The sequence below is a fragment of the Sturnira hondurensis genome, unplaced genomic scaffold (genome assembly GCF_014824575.4).
Source record: "Sturnira hondurensis isolate 20B ecotype Veracruz unplaced genomic scaffold, ASM1482457v3 Scaffold0004338, whole genome shotgun sequence".
Lineage (NCBI taxonomy): Eukaryota > Metazoa > Chordata > Mammalia > Chiroptera > Phyllostomidae > Sturnira > Sturnira hondurensis.
In genome coordinates this window covers 4,855,437-4,876,526 of record NW_028076969.1, presented here as the reverse complement: position 1 = coordinate 4,876,526, position 21,090 = coordinate 4,855,437, and the positions used below count along the sequence as shown (strand labels likewise).

The window sequence follows — 21,090 nt, the reverse complement described above, 5'->3', positions numbered from 1 at the left end:
CCCCCCCACCCTCCGCACTCCCCTCCAGAGAGGCCCGTTAACGTCTAGACACTGTCTGCTTGGCACTTCGCCTTCTCAGCATGATCTGCACAGTTCTGCAGCTCCGACTTGGGTTTCTCTCCTCAGTCCTTTCCCCGATTTTCTTAGCCTTAAACTGTCTCGGGGGGACTGGCATGACCGCACATATAAGAAGCAGGTGAGTGAATTTATGAGACTGTCCAGATTCCACTGTCTGTAAAGGTTCAGAGCTGAGAAAATACCAGTAGTGCTGCCTGAAGCTGTGACTGAGTTAACAGACATTCCTGATACGAACTGGCTTCAAACAGGCCTCCACTGATTGGCTGGAGATGGGCTGGAGTGCATTACCAGGACAGACGGCACCAACCAGGTGAAGAGCCTCGTGCCTTCCGTGGGTAGCATGAACTTGGGCAAGTCTCTGGACCCCTCCTCTGAAAAATAGGAGGGTTAGGGTAGGTGAGCTATAAAACCCAGCTCAAAAAGAAATGGAGGCAGACATTTTAGGTGGAGTTATCGAAATAATCTACATAATGGAGTTAGGATATTTGATGAGCCCTTCTCCTAATTGACTGCCCGAGGAGGAGCAGTTTGAAGAGAAGCTGGTGCAGTAGTGGAAAAAGAATGAGTAAGAGCAGGAGGCAGTTTTGTGTTCCTCACTTCCTCCTGCATGTGTTGAGTGTCATGGAAACAGGACAGCTTGTGGTACCAGACAGTCCTCATGCCCAGGAAGTTCAAATGCTATTTGCTCTGTAGAAAGGAATTTCTACCTCAGAAACTAGCTTCTCACCACACCGGGCAAGTAATGAAGAAGGCTGGGTCTGCCTGGGGTTAAGCAAGGAATTTTTTTTTTTTTTTAAAGAAGACAGCCCTGGCTGGTGTGGCTCAGTGGTTCAGTGCTGACCTGCACTCCAAAGGGTCCCCAGTTCGACTCCCAGTCAGGGCACATGCCTGGGTTGTGGGCCAGGCCCCCAGTTGGGAGGGCGAAAGCAGCAATCACACATTGAGTCCCTTTCCTTCTCCCTTCCCACCTCTAAAAATATATAAATAAAATCTTTTAAAAAAACGCACAACCCCAAATTCCAAAGTGTGCAACGTCAGCTTTTATTGAACTTACATAAACAAAACTTTCTTCTGACCTTTATAAATGTTCACATTTTCTTTTTAAAATGTTGCATGAGCTTTGGCTGGTGTAGCTCAGTGGATTGAGCACGGGCTGTGAACGAAAGGGTTGCCAGTTTGATTCCTAGTCAGGGCACCTGCCTGGGTTGCCGGCCAGGTTCCCCGGTGGGGACCACGTGAGAAGCAACCACACATTGATGTTTCTCTCCCTCTCTTTCTCCCTCCCTTCCCCTCTCTCTAAAAATAAAGAAATAAAATCTTTAAAAAATAAAAATGTTGTATGAACCCTAATTTTAATTTCTGGAATGCTTGCTGCCTTCTCACTGTGTTACCCGGCCCCTGACAGGATCCTGGATTTTCTGAGAGGTATTGATGGAGTTGCTGCCCTGGTCCCCACGCCCTTTTCTCTAAATCAGCTCAGGGTTTTTGTTATAGCTGAGAGCACCACTCTTTGGCCTTGACCTCATGGGTTAAATTAAGCAACTTGCTGGGGTGAACTTGATAAAGAAACAGAGGCCATGCATATGTTTTAGTCCTGCTTAGATGCTTGGTATCTTAACTCCAGTCCAGTTTCTGAATCCCACTAGGTAATTCCAGTATGCTAACTTACGCTTGACTTCATTCTGAAAACCAGAGGTGTACTTTCCCTCTGAAATACCATGGTGAGCATGTCCCACTAGCCTGTCCGTTAGCTTTAGGCAAACTGAGCCCATTTTCAGTTATGGAGAAGGACCCACATTTGTGGTATAGCATTTGCAACAGAGAAAAATGTAATGGATGAGGAACTCAAAGACAGTTCAGAGAAGTTTCTGCTGACTGTTGCCAGGCTCATCTACACTTTAGTGTAAATTTTGTATGTGTGATAATTTTGTGAAAGCAGCTAAAACCTGTTGAACTGAGCAGACACAGACATACTTGAGTTCCCTTCACTGTTAGGGTCCCTATCGGGAGGGCCCAGCAGGGTTCTTGGTTGCTCAGCCCAGCCCACAAAAACCTGCTTTGGGACGGAGGCAGAATTCACAAATGCTCAGAACACTTAGCTTCGCGTCTCGGATCCCCACCCATGAGTCTTCTCTGTATGTTATTATTACGGTGCTACAATTAACTGGGACCAGGCTGAGAAGTCTATGTCAGAAACAGAAAATTTTCACCTGGCTTCTCCATAGAGTCCTAAAAATCTTTCAGGAATGTATCCATTTCTGCTTTGTTCCCCGACCCCTCCTCTAGTTGTCTATCCTTGGCATTTTTCTTTTCTTTCCTTTCTTGTCCTGTGGGGCCTGGCCTTGCCAACAGCCGCACACTGAGAAGCAGATTTCCTGGTGTAGCTACTTATTTTAGGGTGAAGCCTTCCATTCTGTGCTTTAGTTGGTGTCTGCATCTGGTTCAACAGAGTCATTTTCTGCATGGCACCAAGGGCTGGCTAGTGACTGTGTTACAGAACAGACCTGGGGGGCGGGGCTGAATGATATAAAAGACCCCCTTTTTCTCCACGGGTTTCTCCCCACCTATTGGGTTCATTTTGCCCCCTGCCTGAGGAAAGACATCTCTCAATACCAGAGATCAGTGAAATGGAAAGGAATTCTTTATTTATTTGAAATACAAACTAAAGTTCCCCACAAATGCACACAGTCCTCCTGGTACCCTCCACGTGGCAGAAGAGAGCACTTCCAAAGCCGAGGTCCCAAACAGACGTGTGGTCCCAGAAAGAGACGCCAACTGCCTCCGTTTCAATCCCAGCACCAATCTTCCTCTGCAGCCTCATTTCCGGCTCCGCCCACAATTGGCCACAGCTGCCAGTGATCTGGGCCGGTGTGGCCCTGTGAAGTGGAGCCAGTCATCTCCAAGCTCTTCTGGACCTCGTCACAAATCCCTATTTGGGGCCCCCTCTTGGCTGTACCCTGTTACAATCGAAATACACCCCAGCACAGGGACACCTCTGTAGGGGTGAGTTCTTCGGGAGTTTCTCGACTTCCTTTTTGGGAGGACAAGACTAGAAGGGAGAAGGGGATTGGGAAGTGTTTTTGAATAGCGGCCAGACATTTCAAGTCTTTGCTAAATGTCGGATATATTGAATTCAGTACTCACGGCAGACTTTTTCTTAATAAAATTTCCTAAGGAATTTGTGGGCCACATTGTTTAAACTTGAAAGGACAGTTGCCAAGTTAACAGCTTTATTTATGAGATATGCAAGTGGAAAAGAATCTTTGTATTTTTGTTTATTTCCTATAGAAAAACATGTCTAATATGACCTGGATGCTAATAAGAAAGTATAAAACTTATTTTTGTATGTATTTTTTACGTGCCCTATTTAGACACTCCCTGCCTTTTTTTTTAAAGACAAAAATAAATCTTAAAGATGATATAAACTTCTTTAAGAACAACCAACACTCTGGATTGTTAACCCTGTTGCATTGGTCATTGTACAGCTTAAATGAATTTCCCCTCTGAATTCCCGTTACACATCTGATCAAATAGAAGGCCCTTCATTTCCTACTGAAATTGCATCAGAGAACTGCTACACGGATTGGTGAACAGGCTGGGTTCCTCCCCGGCAGCTGTGTTTCAGTTGGTGATTGGGCTACTTTTCTAGGCAATGCTACCATCATTTTGCCCTGTGTAAATAGCATTGTCACTTAGTGACTGTCACTACCCACTACTCGCGTTACAGTGACCTCCTCATTCCCCAGTGATCTGTTGTTTAACTCCAGGAAAGTCTTCTCTCTGCCCAGGAAATGAAGTGCGTGTATGTCCAATAGCTGAGGGTTATTATGGGATAGCTGTGGTTTTAGAGGTGACAGTAGTCATATTTGGGAAGTCATGACATTTCTTTTGAGGGAGAGACAAAAATTAGGGATTCTAAGCTCAGGGGTGTTTAAAGCATGTGAACCATTCCTAAATAGTTCTTGTTTAGATATGAATAGGATAAATAGAAAGGAGGAAAACAGTGATGAGGAGGGCTGGGGGAAGAGGAGGGAGGCAGTGGTGGGGGTGGGAAACTGTCCCTGTTCATTGATGTGGGGGAAGTAAATGAAGATGAGGTGATAAAGTGAAGAATGTCTCACCTTTGTCTCGGAGCCTCATGGGGAAATTCTGTGAGTGAACACAACTGATGTGTGTGATCAGATAAAACATGTGTCTGCTTTTGCTGAGTGAGTCTATAGTCTGTAACCAAAACTCACAAAAGCAAACAATAATGAGAAAGCTGTAAATTCACACATCACCTGTATATCGTATGTAGCAAAGGCAATGATGATCTAAAGTACCTCCCACAAGGTAAATACTCAGTAAATAGTCGTCGCTGTTCTTGATTTCCCTTCAGTTCCAGGAGACAGCAGCAGAACTTCAAGGAGAGACATACAGAGCCTAGATCCGTATTTTTCGAACTGTGCGTGAGTGATATTAATGTATGTGGTAGGTTAAATGGATTTCTAGTCTCAGCACTTTCAGAGCCCTACAGTGTTCACGTGCACGATGCGAGTATTTTCCTCTCTAGGAGGGAAGTATTGTAAGCAGTGTTTCCCAGACATTCCACCACTGAACACCATTTCCAAATATACCATAAATATTTCAAGACTAGAATTCCAGGGACAGTTTGGAAACATCGGTCAGTTCTGGACAGATTTGCATAAGCAGAGGCTGTTGACATCTGACCCCAGGTCTTAGTGGGCTTTAGGTAAGTGAACTCACATTCCTGAGTTAATTCAGTTTCATCAGGAAGATACAGGACTTACCTGGACCCCAGGGCCAGTCCAAGGGAGCGCTCCGTACTGGACTGCTGGTGTGGCTGTGACGTGCACTGCCTGGGACTGGCCGGGATTTTTTGGTTATCAGCTTGAAGTACTCAGGAATCTTCTTGCTGATTATTCACTCTCCCAGTCCATCAGTAGGTCCTGTGGGCTCTGCTCTCAGAACATTTCATGCCTTCGTTGACTTTTCTTGGTCACCATCACCACCACCCTCGTCCAAGCCATCGTCCTTTTGTGCCTGGACTCCTGCAGTAGCATCCTAGCCACTCTCCCCTGTTTCCTTCTTGCCTCTTTCCATCTACTTCTCCTAGATGGAAAAGGCCGCTCCTACACAGCGGCCTGAGTAGTGGTCTTCGTAACCACCTCACTCGCCCCTGTGAACCCCTCCAGTGTCCCCCGTGTCTTTGCGAGTAAAATACAAACCTTTTATCTGCGCCTGCGAGGCCCTGCATGTTGCAGCCCGGGGGGCGCTCTTCTTAGCTGACCTCTCGCTGCTCTCCTTGCTGGGCCCTGTGTCACGGCCACACGTGTCTGGGTTCCAGGGACATAATAAATTCCACCCTGCTTCAGAACTGTTGCGTTTTTTTTCTTCTCTGTCTGAATTGCGCCTTTCGTTCTTCAGGTCTAAGCTCAAGAGAAGTTTTGCGACCACTCAGTCCAAGGGGTGCCCTTGCACCCGGATGTCTCTCCCAAACAGTGGCTGCACACACGTATTGTAAATGCTCATCGTAATCTGAAATGGTCTTAGGATCTGTATTTATTCACCGTCTTCTCTTTATGACATGTACCCCTTCGCTACAAAGCCCTCCTCTGTCTCGGTCACCTGTGAATACCTATCGCCCAGAAATGAGCTTAGCCAACGATAGATGCTCAGTGAATATTTGTTGAAATAATCCACTGGCCAAATGGATTAATTAACGAATCCAAATGTTTCCTGTGTGATATGAGAAGATCCATAATATCCTGCCTATAATCTTGGTTCCCCAGCCACCTCTGTGTTGGAGTCTGCAAGTATTTGTGCAGCTGGGAAGATAGTTAACGGCACCTGCCCATCAGCACTTCGCTTACCCTTGGACCTGGTAGTAGTAATGCTGGACTAGCTTAGTCTGACCCCTGGTTTCTGATGATCTCAGTTCCCAGTGAAGTCAGGATTTAAGCAGAGGCTCGTAGAACAGTAAATATCAGCAGTTCTGATGTCATTGGGCGTCATTCCGGGAGTAAGCTGATGTCCTGTAGAATGTAAAATAAAGCACTAAACTCTGTAGTTGGTGATTCCTTGCCCCAAAGCCTCAGGTCACTTTGTGTTCTGATCTGACCATTAGCTGAGACCTTTACTTTTGGGGGGATCCTTTCTGCTTTTGTTCTATCTTCTGTTTCATTTGAATGGTGACTGTGATGTCTCCAGTATGGGTAAAACATATTAGATCTCAAAGAAGACTTTTATCCTAGGAAAGTTCCTCCAAAGGCACAGTGGTCAGCGGTGGGTGCAATTCCAGGGAGCCCTATTCCTCCACTTGCATGCAGCCCAATTCTCTAAACTCTTACAGCTGACGCACAGGCCAAGCTTCCTGGCTTTCATAGCCTGTTGCTCAATTTTTTTAATGGAGTCAGGGTCCCCTAAACCAACTAAATGTGTGGCATTTCTCCAGTGTTTAGTCAGTTAAAAATGAAGAACAGAGCCCTGAGAACTGTACTGCCACATAATACTTGGCAGTGTTTTCACCCTGAATAATCGATAACCTGTTACTCACCACTAAGCTAGTAGGTTATTGTGTAGCATTCTAATGTAGTCCTTGGGGAAAACAACATGAACAGAAAAGGAGATCTTTGTGCATTGTTGGTATAGCTTGAGGGTGTCACAGGATTTTCCCCTCTACAAAAATAGGGAGTTTTGCTACAGTGGAGAAGGATGCCTGGCAGTCTCTCATTGGAGGGCCTCCTGTCAGCTGAGGCCTGATTGGCCAGCACAAGTAGGTTTTATAGCTCCTTCCCCCCAGCTGTGACTTTCCAGTGGCTCGGAGGAAATAATGCACAACAGGAATGTCTCAAGAAGAATAAAATGTGCATGTTTTCGTTGACTTTAATCTCAAGGCACTGTGTGTGTGTGTGTGTGTGTGTGTGTGTGTGTGTGTATAATGTTATTGAAAGCTGGTGGCAGCAGAATATAGTGGTTCAGCCAAGAAAATTTTTTAAAAATATTTTGAGAAATAGCCATTTCATTACCAAATTTGTCCATAGACATTTATGCAAAATAGTATATTTAAATAGTATAGAGAAGCCTCCAAATATGTAATTTAATTGGCCTCTTATCATTGTTTCGTGAGAGAAACCACATAGAGTCTTAATGACAGTAGGTGGGAAACATTTTATCTTAATGACAGGAGGTGGGAAGCATTTTATCTTCCTTACAGAAGACCAGAGGAGACATTCCTTAACGTCACAGCCATGGAAAACAGAGCCAGAATTAGGCTCAAGTGCACACGGCATCTGCCCATTGTCAAAGGGCCAGGTGTTCATGGCTTCGGTGTCCTGGTCCCAGACACAGCCCGGCCTTCTGCCTGGCCGTGTGTCCAGGTGATGTCTGTTAACCTCGATTGTGTACAGCACTTGTAAAGCATTCCGAGTTGAAGTCTCACTCTTGCTGCCTTAACTCTCTCTTCATTTCAGCCCTCACTTCAGTAATTTGTCAAAACTACTCAGACTTTCTGTTTAGAGTTGTGCCGTTTGGTAGGAAAAGCCACCAGCCCCAAGCGGCTGTTGAGCTCCTGAAGTGTGATGAGTCCCATTAAGACGTGCTGTAAATGTAAAATACACGTCACGTTTCAAAGACTTTCTACGGAAAAAAAACGTGTAAAATATCTCATAATGATACTGATTATGCACTGAAATGGGAATATTTTGGCTACATTTACTTAAATACAGCAAATTACTAAAATAATTTTATGTCTTTTTACTGTTCAAAATGTGGCCATTAGAAAATTTTAAATCATCTATGAGACAGATACTGTATTTTTATTGCACTGTGCTGCTTGAGGCATGTGCCAGTCAACCATTGCACTGAGCCGCACATTGTCTTGAGTTACCTTTTGTCGGTTGAGTTCTGTTATTTAAAATTCCGCACACTATTGCCCTCTCCCCCGTGGATACTGTCGGCAGTGTGGGAACCGGTGCCGGGTAGCCTCTCCCTGAGCCCCATTGTCAAGCGTGATGCCTGGCGTTTTATTGCTTCGTGGCCCCACATATTGCTTACTTCCTTGGAAATAGGTCTTGTCCAGTGGCACTTTGGTCAGTGATTTAAAAAAAAGTAAGTTACTGTTTGGATCATTGCTTCCCTCAAAGAGACTAATTTTATATAGTTCTCAGTTTGTCCAGAGAGGCTAACATTCCTCAAACCTGCGTCATTGTGAAAGTCCAGGGCATCTGCAGTCAGTGTCACGACTTCCTGACATGCACGCCCAGCAGGACCAGTGCTGCGAGTGGATGAGTACAGGTTTTAAGGAGCCCCTCATTGCCACCCCAGAATCTTGGGGAAGCTCCACATGAAGCCCAGAGATTTGTGCCCCACATTCCGGGACCTGTCTGGGTTTAGGTGCTGGTATGTAAGTCAGGTTGGCCCTGGCGACTCCAAACCCTGAGTCAGAATTGAGAGAAGAGGGCCACCACCAGCCGTGGTCCTCAAGTAACCGGCAGGAACTCCTACCAAATGGCTGTGACTCCTGGAGTTCCTGAGAAAATACTAGGAATGCGCTGTGGGTGGGCCTTAGCCTTTAAACATCCTACAATTTTGTAACTGAGCTTGTGGCTGAACCACATGCTCATAATTTCTAGGCTGGCCACATTATGCCTAAAATGCAGTCATTTCTGCTGGTTCCCTGGGAGAGTCTGACCTTTCCCTGGGTTTCGTGACTGCAGGATCACTGAGCCATTGTGTTTGGTTCAGTTGTTCTGGAATGTGTAAGAATGCCCTCCCAAAAGCCTCCCCTCTTCAGGGGGGTAGTTAGTAGCTCTCTCTGCTGGGGAATGAGCCCACTCTATTGCCCACATTATGGCCTTAAACTAATAGAGAAACAGCTCCCTTTAGCAACAATGCATGAAATAAATAAATGATTCTCTCTTGAAAGGAGCAGTTAAAAGGACTGTGATGACCAAGATTTTGAAGCAAGAGTGGTCCCGTCTGCTTAGGGTTCCCAGCTCCCCAGCAGGAGAACCCCATGCATATCCTCATGGGGTAGTTAAAAGAATGGAGATTAAGTCGGCAAGACACTGGCCGTGCCCAGAGTAGTACATTCATTGGGTTTCTTGTCTCTCCTAGGTTATGCCTGCCCGAGAAAAACCGAGTTGCAAAATCTATACCTGGGTTTCTGGGGACTCACAGACACCAAGTTAGAATTGCCACTCTACAAAATAAAAATAACCATTTTCCCTTAGGCAGCCTCATAATTAAGGTGACTGTGTGTCGTAGTTTGCCTGTTGCCCAAGTGTATCTGTTTAAAAGGCTGTTCTTTACTCTTAAAAAAGTCCCGGTTTGGCTGATAAAACACATGGTTTCCCTCCTAAGCTCAGATATTCTCCGGCTCAAGCTCGCTCACAAGCTCACAAGCTCAGCTTGCCCTGCAGCGCCCATCCAGTGCCCCCACCTAGAGAAACTGGGTCCTGTAGTGACATGTAAATTAAGCTTGCAGCTTCCCTCACTGATCCTCAGACTCAGGTCCAAAAAGCAAGCCCCTGGGACCAAAGACCATGCAGAGAACAATGTTGCCTGCACATGCTCCTCCAAGAGTCTGACTCCTCCCTCATTCCTTCCTTTGCCTGCCGTCTAAAGGGAGCCCTTCGTTTGCATTTGGAATTGTTCTGGATGTGAATGAGGGGGGCGAGGGGCACTGGGCATGGGAGGTCCTGAAGAGTCGAGGAGAGGGCAAGCTGGAGGTGCAGGCCCCGCCCATGGAGTGTGAGGGTGATGGATGTCACCTGCTCCTGGCATTTCTTTGGAAGACCACCCCTTGGACTCCTGGTTTTCTCCACTTTTCTCCCGGCCAGCAGTTGCCATGGCAACACAGTGTCTGAGAACTTCTAATTGCATCTGTCTGTTTCTCCTAGAACCATACCAAGCCACACATATGGAGACTTCATTTAGCCTGGAGTTTCTTGCTGGGTTTTCACCCCTTCTGCATTCCTTAGGCCGGAGAATAATTGCCAAGATACGAGAAACTTGACAGCTGCTCTGCAGCCACAGGGCCCCCAAAGATTCCCAGGGCTTCGTCCGGGTGTTAAAAGGCGGAGACTCACACCGCTCTGCTGCGCCGGGTCTCTGGATCTCTCTGCTCCATTTTGTTCCAGTCGTCCCCAGCCTCCCTGGTCTCCCCACCCACCACCCTGGCCCCCTTCATATGTCAAATTGTCTTCCCTCTTGATTGGATGTCACAGTTCCTTTTAAGCTGCCCAGCCCCAGGGCAAGGAAACCACTTGGGCGTAGCCGAAGCCTCCTCCTTCCCTGGCAGCCCACTGCAGGATGAGCGAAGGGAGCGGTTGGAGACCCTGACACATCCTGGGTCCAGGGAGAGGTGGAGGGAGGCAAGAAGCTTCTTTTCCTGGTTTAGGGAGACTGACTAACTGGCCTCCCTTAGGCCTCATAGGACAGTGTAGGGGTGGGTTCTTCAGAGGAGTTAACACAAAATAGCTGCCTTGGCTAACAAGCCCGTTTCACAATTTCTCTTGGCATCTTCTCACGTGCTTCTCTTCGTTTCCACTTCTGCCTGGTTAGGCCACCACCCTACACTCTGAAGTCTCACCCACTTTTGCCTTCCTCCAGGGTACCTCCCATTCCCATGTTACCTCACCCTCGACCCTGTTTCCCGCCACCAAACTCCCATTCCCTCACCCATGTCAGCGAGGCGGTACGTTGCTGGTGGACAGAAGAAATGACTGGAAGTCATTTCAGTCCCGCATCGCTCTCCCACCCACTTCACCAACAAACATACACACGCACACACACACCACCACCAAGGTCTTCCTGTGGGTCTAAGACAGTCTCTAATTAGTGCATTTTCAGGCTGAATGTTTATGGCCTGGTGGAGAAGGGTGGGGTCTTTGGATTAGTGCCCCCAAACAACTGATCTTGGAAAGGAGCAGCCCAGGAGAGGAGTTGGCACAGGGTCTGTCTGTCTGTCCAAATCTTCAGGGCAGTGGGTTTCAGGAGCCTTTTGTGCTTTCAGCAAGGGTTGATTCATAACACAGGGTACTATGCTGGGACCTACAAAAGAACTCGAATACATAATCCTTGTCCTCTAGGAAGGTATAGTTCAGCTGGGAAGACAAAACCTGTACAGTAGATTAGAATTGTTTAAAAGCTGATCAAGATGAGTTTAGAGGAAGTAGAATGAAAGTTCAGAGAAGGAAGAAGGAATTCATATCTACCGAAAGGAACAGGGCACCCGGGAGGGAGAGGTGGAACTTGAGCTCAGCCTGAAAGGACAGGAAGAGTTCGTGCAGTCCAGACAGGAAGTCAGACTTCCCAGATGTTGGCATCATTTTAGCTGGTCTTGTAGGACACTCTCTGCCCACCCGAGGGTTAAAGAAACATTGAACAATCTACTGGTGCAGACGTTTTCAAAGGGTAATGAGTTCTCATTTCAAAATGTAGAACCTCAGGAGTCCTATATGTTTTATTTTAATCTACTTGTGACTTAAATATGCTGTGGCTGCCTGCACTAGCCCTGGGTACAGCTGAAGCTCCGTGTAGCCAGAGAGTTACTGGAGGTTAGGAGGCCACGGATCTTAAGGCAACATTACCCAGGAGAGAGGAAGACGACTCTGAACCACGTGACAAAGGCCTTGTTAAATGTGTCCAAATAGTTGCTAGTAGGTGACAGTGTCAGGCATTTGAATCAGTGCCAGGTCATGTGAATCTGCTTGGAGAATGGTGGCTTAGCCTTCGGTTTTAGGGGGAGCCAGGTGCAAACTGGGATAATAGAAAGGAGCCACAGATATGGGGGGACTCTTCCACAGTTCAGGGAAAGTACCCAAGTTCTCTGCCACCGCAGATTTCTTCCCTAGGAGGTCTGTGTATCAGGAACTACCCAGGGTCCACCTAAATTCAGTAGACCATGGGGCAAAAGGGTGGAGAGGACTCGTAGCTCCTTATGCACATCTCACCTGCCTCCCACCAAAGCAGGGGAGTAAATCTTACTCTGAATCTCACTCTGAATCTCACTCTGACGCCCGTGAATGTGAGTCCTGTGTGGTTCCGGGCTAGGGAAGCCCGGGGAGATGGAAGGTTGGCTCGCTCGGGTGCTGAGCATGTGCAGGAGTGCTGGTCCAGATGTGGCAGGCGTTGCAGGGGACACGCTCCCACAGCTGCCTTCGGGCTGTCTCCCTTCTTTGGTTGAGGGTATTGGGGTTAGGTGTGTGGGTTTCTTTTTCTTTCTTTTAAACTTTTAATCAGCCATTCTCCTTGAACTACATGTGGAAATAATTAGACCATGAATGCTGAGTAAATGTGAGTCCTGGCAGTCCCAGACATACTTCAGTGACAGGTTCTTGGCAGGAATGAAGAGTTGTGAGTCTCATGTGAATTTCCTTTAACCATTCTCTCCCTTCTTTCCTTTCCTTTTTTTTTTCCTTGCAAGGCAAACACAAATAGAATAAAAATGTTATTAATGGCATTCTAGGGGAGTAGAGGATTCCAGCCAGTTAACTGATGAGTGAAATAAGGCCACTTGGTTGGGGTCCCATACTGCCCACCTGACGTCCTCTGCCACGGTCCAGGAGGGAGTGGAAGGCATTGCTCATGAACATTCTTTGACTATGAAAGCCAATTTTAATTCCCCAACAAAACCCAGCAAAAATCCTGAAACACCCTTAAGAGGCTCTGCATGTAAACATTCTCTTTAGTTTGGGCATTTGGGTTAGCTTCCCTGGGAAAATAAAATTTGATATTCGGAAACATCTGAACGGTAAATTTCTGTGCTTTCTCATTAAGAGGATTCTAATGATTTAAGGGACTTTGGCATCAGATACAGCCCCTTTTTGATGGATGGGGGAACTGAGGATCCGTGAGGTCAAGCACCTTGCCCTAAGTCACACTGTGTTGTAGATGGCTTTGTATCAGAGCCCGTCTCCAGGCTTCTGCATCAGTTCTCCCTGCACAGAAGCTCACTGCTGCTGTCTGGCCTGCCCTCTGGGTTACTGGTTCAGGTTTTAGCAGAGGTTTAAAGGCTTTTTTGTTGGGCAAGGCTGGGGGTGGGTCTCATCCCAATGTTTTCCAAATTGTTTTTCATATAGTGGCATTCATCATCCATTTCTTGGAGCTCTCTGTACTTCCTGGTGTTGCTCCCAGTTTTCTGAATGCATCTACTCTGCTCTGCTGGCTCCTGTGGCTCCAGAGCCCTCACTCAGTTGTTCACTGCAGGAGAAGGGGAGGGGGCCCGAATTCCTACCTGCACCGTGCTTGTGCAGCCCTGTAACCTGGCCAGGTGTTGCATCTGCCTAGAGGAGGAGACACCTTTTCTGATTTGCACAAAGAGTCCATGTGGGCTGGCAACAACCTGTTCTCCCTCCTGCTCCTTTCTGTGCACATCCGGTCCCTTCCTCTCCTCAGCGCCCTCAGCCCTCTATTCCCATCCTTTCCTCCTGAGCTCATTTATTCTCTTGGCCACATTTCCCACTCCTACACGGATGATGGCCAGATGTGCATCTCAAGCTTTTTCTTTTTTTTTTAAAGATTTTATTTATTTATCTTTAGAGGTGAAGGGAAGGAGAGAGGCAGAGGAACATCAGTGTATGGTTGCTTCTTGTTCGTCCTCTGCTGGGAACCGGCTCACAACCCAGGCATGTGCCCTGACTGGGAATCGAACCTTGGTTGTTTGGTTTGCAGGCCCGGGCTCAATCCACTGAGCTACACCAGCCAGGGCTCAAGCTTTTTATTTTCATCTGTCAGTGGAATATTTTACATCTCCTTAGACTTCTACCCGTAGGTGACCAGTCACTGCTGCCCCTCCCCCCCACAGCCCTTCCCAGGCTCCATCTGTGACGGACACACCAGAACCTTCCAGGCCCTGAAAATCAAAGATCTTGGCAGATTTCCAGAGTCTCTCCTTCCTTATGTCTGTCTTGTATGTTGCCAGATTTCTTTATTCTTCAGAAATTTCTCTTGGATTCCTTACTTTCTCTTCATCCAGCCACCACCTTACATGAGACTCATCACCCCAGGCTCTTTCTAGCTGATTTCCTTGTGTCTCCAGTTAATTCCTCCTCACCCCTTTCTTCCCATGTACCACTGCTAAACTGTTCTTAAAACCCTCCTGTTCAAAATCTACAGGGTTTCCACCCAGGTCCTTCCAGATCCTACCATTCTTCAGGGCTCAGCTCAAGTCCCGTCTCAGCCAAGAAGCCACATGGCCTGGAGTCAACCCCATTTCCTTCAGGGCGGCCTTGGTCTGTCTGTGTGTGTTAATTTCGTCCCCCTGACCACGTTAGAAACGTCCTCGAAGGCAGAGGCCCTTCCTTCTGAGTTTATGCTGTAGAGCTTGTACTGCACTGGTCACAGACTATTATTATTCTTGTTTTATTATGGGCACTCAGCAAATATGCTTTGTGGTGGGTCCAAGGTGCCTTCCCCGTCCTTTACTGAAGACTGAAGGACTTTTTAGATTCCTACTTTGTCCTTCCACGTGGGTAAGTCTTAGCCAGACAGTTGGAGAATGGAAAATGAATACCATGCTCAAACCTAACAAGCTAATTTGGAGCAGAAAGGGGTCTGGCTAGAAAGGTTTCACCCAGGTGTTCTGAAGACACTAACAGATAAAACTGTGAAACTCAGGGACTTGCCAAAAGCACTCTTTTGGAAGACTCATAGGATAGCTTGGGCACTTCCAGGGGTAACTGAGGAGTGTAGACAGACATTGGGGAGTGTTTCCGTCAGAGTGGAGTCACTGGATGAGCCTGACTTGAGGAGACTGCATGGCATTCCCGGGGGAGACACCCCAGATCATCGCCGTGGGCCAGGACCTGAAGGGGTGAGAGCAGAAACCTCCTCCTCCAGTGCGGGTGACAATTCGGGGTCACAGTCCTCTCACTGCCAATAGGGGCGAACCTTCCGACCTCATAGAGCCTTGTGAGATTATTGTCAGTGATGTGTGAATGTGCCCAGCATACTTCCAACTCCGTAGGTGCTTACTGAATGCTGCTGTTCACTTCTGCTAGGACTGGTCAGGGCCATTGCAGAAAACCGAACTTGGCGTTATAGAGAAACTGAGCATCCAGTTTGCTGTGCTGTGTCTGGGCCACTTCGAGAAAGCCCTACTATACAGAGGGGAAGGCGTTTCAGAGAAAGGGCTTCCCTGCGAAGGTGGCAGCTTAGGCCCTTCAGTCTGACAAGACAGACACCAAGAGAATGTGACAGAATCTGTAAAATAATAACAGCGATGGTTAAGATAAAAAGCCTTGTCCCGTTTGAAACTTGAAAGTAGTAATTTTCAGGCACACAATACAATATCACATGAGTGAGCCGTGTTGGAAGCATGTTATCCCATAAGCTCAGGTAGAGGCTGAACACAGACATCAATACAAAGGAGAATTGGGTGAATCTTGAACAATGGGTCCATAGTGGATTTTTTAAATCTTAAAGCTGATCCTCCTGGTTGATGCATCTCTTATGTGCATGTCATAAAGCCCAGCTCCGCCTTTGCCCAAACATCCTGGATGCCATTGTCACTTGCCGCTGCCACTGCCACTAATCTGTATGGATCCCAAATGAGGGTTAATGTAAAAAAATGTTCATTCAGCATTTTCTCCGGCAGGACAATGTGGTGATTCTGTGGGAAGCCAAAATGTACAAGCACTTAGTCTACTTGAGATAAACTATATGTGTGTAAATGTTAAATAAGGCTCTGGCTAATAGACTAAAGGGGCAAAAGCCTTCTCATTTAGGAAGAAAATATAGGACATAGATGGTCAGATTGACTGTGAGGCTAATTAAGCTTCAGTTTCAGACTTCTTAACTTGTACCGCCCCATCCAAGGCCCTGTGCCCAGTATCAAGTCATCGCTGCAGATTCTTTCTTTTAAGGAGGACCCCTCAAATTTTTTCAGTTCAGGCCCCACAAAATCAGGATCTGGCTCAGGTGCATAAACTCGAGATGAGGGCTTGGTCGTGAGCACACAGCAGGACACTGTCCCTGCAATGCAGTGCCTACTGCCAAGTGCATCAGGACATCTGCTAGAAATCACCACTCCTTCCTTTTTCCCTGGAATATGTAGGATGCACCCACATGTTCTTTTCAGAGAAGGGAATCAGAATTTGAGTGAAGTCACATGGTGCTCCAGCTAGATGGCAAGGTCCTGAAGTGGTTTTGCCTTCTCCTTGGCTTTGTCAGACCTGGGCCACTAGCTTCCATTCTAAGATGGCTGCCCGGGAGTGGCCAGCATCCCACCCACAACCATGGGGGTCTCCTGTTCTCCCCCGTTCTGTGAGTGCCTTTGTCTCCAACTCTATGCTGCTGTGCAAAACGGAGGGGCCTTAATGTTGTTGCGAAGTTTCCATGACTAATTCTGGCAAAGCAAGGAGAACCCTTTTCATGTCAACAGAGGTGCTCTGTCGCAGAATAGTGGCAATTGGAGCCAAAATTCCACCTTGGCATGTGTAAGGCCTGTTTTCATTTTTTTCAGAAAGAAAGTTGGGAAGGAGGAAAAGGATGGAAGGCAGAGCTGACCCAGTTCATGTTAGTGATTGATGGTATATTAAGATGCAGTTTTATGCCTTTGCTTATAACCTTCCTCCCCTGCCAAAGCACTTTGTTCTTCCAGAAATTGTTTTGCACCAGAAGACTTTTTTAAAACATTCAAAGCGTACTTTATGTTCAGATTTAATGCTGGTCAGCCCAGAGACTCAAACACAGTATAGCCTCTAGTGGTGGTTTTGCAAATAACTTGCTTTTTCAGGTGCAAAAATTATCCCGTCTCTTTAGGCCTTGGATCCAAGACGGAAGGGTTTAGTGGAGAGGACTGGATGAAAGTTGGGGCCCTCAGGCCAGGCCCCATGACGTCTTGGATCAGTCCCACGCTGCCAGCTGTCCGTGCTTCTCGGGTTCTTCTCCATCATAGGTGTTACATGTGGAAGACCATGAGAGAGAATCCCTACCAGTTTATCCTCAAAGGTTTTGAAAATCAAAAATGACAGCAAAAACTGTAGACTAATCAAAATTGTTGGTACACATGTAAAGTATCACTTATTACCACGCAGAGGCTATGGCTCAGAGAGGAAGTTTTTTCCTGGTGAAGGTCAGCAATGTTCCCAGCAGTCTTCACCGAGAGGAATTTACATTGTGAAACTTAATCATGACCCCAGGTCCCCAGGGCACGGCTGGCAGCACAGATGGAAACAACGTGGAAGCAAGTCGGAGATGGCGTAGATGGTGGTGCTAGAAACCTGGTGTCTCTCCGTTGGGAGCAAGTATTTTGTTGATTTTTATCAACAGATCAGGGTGTCCAAACTCCCAGAACACACCCTCTCTCCCCAGTCAGTCAACTCTAACAGGTACATTCAAACTGTGTACCCGTGACCTCGCCCTCCTCGGGAATGTTCATCTGCAAACATGGTTACCTGTACGTAGGTGAAATTCTCCTACAGCCTTGGGACCTAATTCCTAAAATTGTTACGGTGGTAAAGCAAGTAATTCTGTTTCATCTGTGAGAACTGCGTTGAGCCCTGTGACCTCTCCCTGCACCAGCCCTGGTAGCTGTATCCTCTCTCAGTCTCCCTCCCATGACTGTTCTTGGTAAAGGAATAAATACCAAGGCTCTGGAGCTGGGCTGACCTGTGTCAGAATCCTGACTCAGCTGCCACTAGTTATACGTCCCCTGGGCATCACAGAGCTCTTCTGAATCTTCAGTTCCTCCCCGTCTATCACATGCAGCAAAAAATATGGAAACCTGCACAAATTTTTTGAGGACGGATATCTGTGAAGAGCCTCACTCAGTCGTAGGTGCTCTAATTAATATTAGCATTCAGCCCTCGGCCATTCACCCCCCACAAGACCTCTGCCCTACACTGGCAGGTTTCGCTGCCTCCAGCCTCTCTCCCTCCAGGCTACCCTACACTTGGAGTCAGAATTTCTAAGTTGAAAGGGACTAGACACCATGGTCCAAGTCACCACATTTGTCATGTCGCCGGCCCCATTCCAAACTTCCCAAGGTCCTCACTGCCCACCAGGTCCACGGGAAATCCCTCAGATCAGCTGGCAAGACCTGCTCTCCAACACCTGCTGACCCACCCCATCCCTCTCTCCCTTACCACGACCCTCCCTACCCGTGAACATGGTCCTGCCACAAACATCTCAAGATGTTCTCCCCCATTCAAAATCAGTCACTTAACAGGTGGGTAAAACCACCGACCCCCCTAAGGGACTTCCCAGGAGCTTGGGAATGCTCCCGACACTCCTGCTGCCAGAGGAGATGGAACTTGGGGAAGGGCTTGCCGGGCACAAAGAAGCCACATCTTGGGAGAAAATGTTCTTTGTTGTTGATTTCTGCACTAAAGCGTGCCTGTGAATAGGAAGAATTGGGGAGGATCATGAGGGCTTCAGGTAAGACATTCTTTCCCAAGTTAACAGATCCCCAGTTCTTGGTTCCTGCTGCTGGTGCCTGTGGGGCACCAGCCCCATCATCCACCTCCCCACCGCACCTGGCAAGGGAGGCAGAGCTGGGAGGGGTCGCGGGAGCCCAGCTTCTCTACATTGCTCTGCATTGCGGCTCTGGGCTTGTGAGACAAAGAGAGAGATCGCCACCTATTGACAGATACGCCACCTGCACAAAGAAATGCTTGTGTAACTGGCATCTCTCTGTGGTCTCCAAACAGGATAAACAGGGCTTGGTAGGCCCTTTATTTTTCCCATTCAGTTTGTCCCGCTCTCAGTATTGTCACTCCAGTGCAAGGTGGGGGACGGGTGGGGACGTGGCAGCCCGAAGTGGTAACATCATCTCAGTGGGAAAGCTCCGTTGTGCACCATAATCATGGCCACTTTCAGTTGTGTGGCAGGCACGCTGATCCATGTGGTACATCTCATTTCACCCGCACACGGCCCATGTAGGGGTCGGGGTTCTCCCTGTACACACGAGGAAACTGAGGTTCGAAGGTAGTGCCTTGCCCACTACCAGGGCAGCTAAGGAGCAGAGGTGGGATGTGGGAATTCAAATCTAACACTCTGATGCAGTGTTGAGCACTTTCGCCTGACATTTACAAACTATGCAAATCACATCCTCATTATAATTTCCTTAACCTTCAATCTTCTGGGTATGAAAATAAACATAAAAGAACTTTTCCTTTCGACTTGGTAGAATCGGAGCTCTGCCACTGGCTAGCTAGTTAGTAAACTGATAAGGCCTCCTTCCCTCATCTGTAGAATGAGGATGATGTGGACGTTGAGCGTATGGTGCTGTTGTAGAGCTGAACAAGGATTATGTATAGGGCCTGGCCAGGCATCTCAGTGGGTCAGAGCATCATCCCGACGCACCTAGGTTGCCGTTTCATTCCCCAGTCAGGGCACATACAACAATCAACCAATGAATGCATAAATAACTAGAACAAATCTCTCTCTCTTTCTCAAATCAATAAATTAAAAAAATTTTTAAAGGATAATGTATAATAAAAATCTCTTAGCAGGGTGCCACATATTTATAAATGGGAGTTTAATCATCTGTTGTCTGAGGATCTGGGTTGGAACCCAGCGCTCCTCATTTTAGATCTGAGACCTCCGGAAGTTACTTGACCTTTCTGATCTTTAATTTTCTTTTCCATAAAATGGGGTTAATAACACGCATGTTCTTTCAGAGAGGTCCACACAGTAAGATGAAATCCTATGTATGAAAACACTTCAAAAATTTTAATTGTACTGTTCAAGTGTTAGCCTTTATATTTTGAATAAAGACTATCTCTTTATATGGATTTTCGAGAACTATTTCTGAAAAATGACTTGGGTTGAACTCATCCTATAACTAAAAGCTTTTATTTTTAATACACATTAAAATCAACAACATAAGATTTTTTAAAAAAGAGGCTCCATAAATGCCACGGGCTATTCCTATAAGAAACTCTATGAGCATTAACATTAACAACACTTTTCATAGGCAGTTTGTTTTACAGTTCATGATGCACTTCCAAATATAGTATTTCATTTCATCCTCACAGAGCAGAGTTGGTATTTATCCCTATTTTACAGAGGAGGAAACTGAGGCTCAAAGAATGAAAGTGACGAGTTACAGCATGCAGCTAGCTACGTGCTAAAGGCCGAGGAGCTGTGTCTTTTAAGTGCAGGCATATGTCCCATCATGCCTTTTATGCATCTGTGTGTAACTCGTGTGACACACCCACAGAGGGTTATATATTTGTCTGTACCCCTCTGTTAGTGGGTTGTTTCCTGAAAGGGAAAGAAGAGTCTTGTCTGAGATTTTTAAAATTAGTGATAGCCTTTTCTTCTTCCTTTTTGGATCTTCTTTCTATTCCCAGACACAGTTTCCAAGAGGGCTGCTCTGCGTGGGGAATGTGCTCTCTTTCTATCTCCATTCCTGGCTTAGGAAACAACAGCTCTATAGGCCTCCCTGCCTTCTGGGAATTACTTCCTTTTTCTTTCCTGCCTGCCAGCTTCATTGAATTTGCCTTAGCAACATCCAAAAAGAATGGGTGTAACAACAGCGTGTGAACCAATGAAATGTGAGCATGGCAAGAGTTTCTAGACCAATCGGGGGCCTTGTATGACTTGCAAGCTGGCTCAGGGAGAAAATAATAACCTGGAGTTTGCAAAGCAGCCTCCGGGTGGCAGCAGACCAGCTGTATTGGACGCAGCTCCTCAGCTCTGAATATCTACTTTGTTTTTTGCTTTGACTTATTCTTGGATGAAAAGCCTTTACCAGCTATAAGAATTTACTGTTAGAAGTGAGTTTTTGAGTGTGAGTTCCCCGCATGGTATACAAGACGTGACCAGAAGGGCAGAATCTTACTTTCAACTCCACCTTTATTATGGCCTATCTCGGGATCCCATCACGGCCCCTACCCTACCGACTCTATTGTTTTGTCACAGGCAATGCCACCCCAGTGGGCAGCGGCCCAGAGGCACAGATTAAAGCCCTCTCCTGCCTTTCAGTTCTGGTGCATCGTCTGAACAGGAATTCTGGCCGTAAGTGGTTTGAGGAAGCTTGGCTTTCTCGATCTGTAAAGC

General features: G+C 46.9%; 1 protein-coding gene across 2 annotated transcripts in view; it reads left to right on the top strand.

Annotated features, from left to right (window-relative positions):
• FSTL1 (follistatin like 1) overlaps nucleotides 1–21,090 on the top strand; it is a 54,382-nt gene that overhangs the window by 12,938 nt on the left and 20,354 nt on the right. The gene's annotated exons all lie outside the window — the stretch shown is intronic.